The following is a 2,155-nucleotide window of genomic DNA, read 5'->3' as shown; positions in this document are numbered from 1 at the left end:
TGATGATATTCTTTGTATCCTTTTGTAGGAATGTGAGGCCTTTCTGAAGATCCAAGAAGACTACAAGATACAAGCTGCGAGAGTCTAGTGCTTAAGGCAAGATGGGAGATGCAAGGAGATGCACCATCCGACTTCTTCTTTAAAGCCCTAGACTCCAAACATAGAAAGGAGACCATTACTTGTCTGGAGGCCTCGGATGGGAAGCGGCTCTCGACTACAGAAGATATTCTTCTTGACTTCCAAGAGCAAATGATCAATTTGGTGGGACTATTTCCCCCAAAGCTGACCAATTATGAGAACAGGCTTCAACAATTTTTTGAAGGTTTCACTCCCCATGTTGAGGTGAATACACTTACCAATTTGGGTAAGCAAGTGTCTCCGGAGGAGGTCGAGTTTGCTATTAGAGCAATGAAAGATCATAAATCCCCAGGGATTGATGGCATTCCCATGGAGGTGTATAAAGCATTATGGAACGTCTGTGGTAGCGACCTCACCTGCTTCATCAATCAGTGCTTCCACCAACAAACCATCCCTGGCGAATTCAATCAGGCCCTGGTTAAATTCATTAGGTTAAAGATCTCCCAGTGGCGCCCACTCACTATGCTCACTGTTAGTTGCAAGGTAATGGCTAAAATTCTGGCCTTGAGGATAAAATATCTTCTCCCTCAGTTGTTGCATGGTAGACAGTATGGCTTCATTCATGGGTGCAAAATCCAGGACACAGTACTAAATCTAGTAGCTGTTGTTGATTGAGCCCTAACTAGTGATCAAAAGATGGTCTTGATTAATCTAGACTTCAATAAAGCCTACCACTGGGTAGGGCGAGACTTCGTCTTAACCACCTTGTGCGTCATTGGCTTTAACAGCAAGTTTTTCATCATAGTGTCAACCCTCTTCACCAATGTGTTTGCAGTGGTCCAGATAAACGCCTGTACTTCTAGACCCTTTGATCTAGTGAGGTCGATAAGGCAAGGGTGCCTTCTGGTCCCCCCTCCTCTTTGTTATAATCATTGATCCTCTGCTATAAAGGATTGATTGTCTTGTTCAAAGGGGCACTCTCCTAGATTGAAACTCCTCAGGGGGGGAGACCATGACCACGCAATTTTTTGCTGATGACAATTCGAGCCTAGTTAAAGTGGAACCACAACAGGTGCAAGAGTTGCTGGCGCCCTTTAAGGAATTTTGCACCCTATCAGGCTCGATGCTGAGCCACAAGAAGACAAAGATTCTCTACATTGGGTACGATGAAGACCCTAAATGGCTGGAAAATCGAGACTGCAAAGTAGTGTAGAAGGGAGAAATCATTCGGTACTTGGGTTGTCCCTTAGGTATAGGGATTTCACAGAAACAAAGGTTCCAGTGGTTTTTCACCAAATTCACTGGAAATGCCTCTAAATGGAGAAGTGAGGCTTACTCACCAGGAGAAAAGCTAGTGATTATCACTTCAATGATGGTCTCCGTGATGGTTTTTGTTGCAACAATTTTTGCTTTCAGCAAATCAAGATGGTTGGAATTAGAAAATATCTTTAAGCACTTCCTTTGGCACAAAGGGGATTCTCAACAGTGGCATGTTGTTGCTTGGGACATGGTAACAGCTCCTAGGTACGAAGGGGGACTTGGAGTTGAAGCCCTAAAAGATAAAGCTGATAGGCCAATATTCCGGTTGCTTAGGAGGATTGACCTGTCACAACCCTGGGCGATCATCTTTTGGCACTGGATCTCTTCCTCTAAACTCCTTGGAAATCCCTGGTAGGAGCTCTTGCATTGGGACCGCCTACTAAGTTGCTTCAAAGTGAAAATCCCCCAATCTGAAGCGGCTAATAGCATAGTTTTAGTCTGGCAAGAATTCCTACAGTCCTCTAAAAGGGGTGGAAGTGAGGGAAGGGGAGGGGACTCCAGTCTTCTCCAATCCATATAGACATTTCCCAAGGCTTATGAGGATGGAGCCGCCTGCAAAATGCAATCCAAGGCTAGCCCACAGAATTTCTCTAAAAGGATTATGTCGATGGAAGGACATTTGGGATAGCAATGCACTGAATTGGATGGATGACCTTCAAGTCTAAGCCCGATTGTCACTTAGTGAGGAGGAGGCACTTTGGGTCTCCGAGACTCTAGCAACAAGAAAGGATGAATGGCCAACAGCCTTTTTTTGCCA

The 2,155-nt window shown here is 44.8% G+C and overlaps 1 protein-coding gene across 2 annotated transcripts in view; it reads right to left on the bottom strand.

Moving 5' to 3' along the window:
* Window positions 1-743: 743 nt before the first annotated feature.
* The window catches only part of LOC148032968 (uncharacterized), a 2,690-nt gene continuing 1,278 nt past the window's right edge, over window positions 744-2,155 (bottom strand). For both annotated transcript variants that reach the window (XM_087683665.1, XM_087683664.1), the window contains exon 2: window positions 744-2,155. This exon is cut by the window's right edge. The gene's annotated coding sequence lies outside the window, so the exon portion shown is untranslated.

This window comes from Lygodium microphyllum, chromosome 8, assembly GCF_053477565.2.
Source record: "Lygodium microphyllum isolate KBCC chromosome 8, Lygodium_microphyllum_v1.1.10, whole genome shotgun sequence".
Classification (NCBI taxonomy): Eukaryota; Viridiplantae; Streptophyta; class Polypodiopsida; order Schizaeales; family Lygodiaceae; genus Lygodium; species Lygodium microphyllum.
This window is presented reverse-complemented; position numbering and strand designations above follow the sequence as displayed.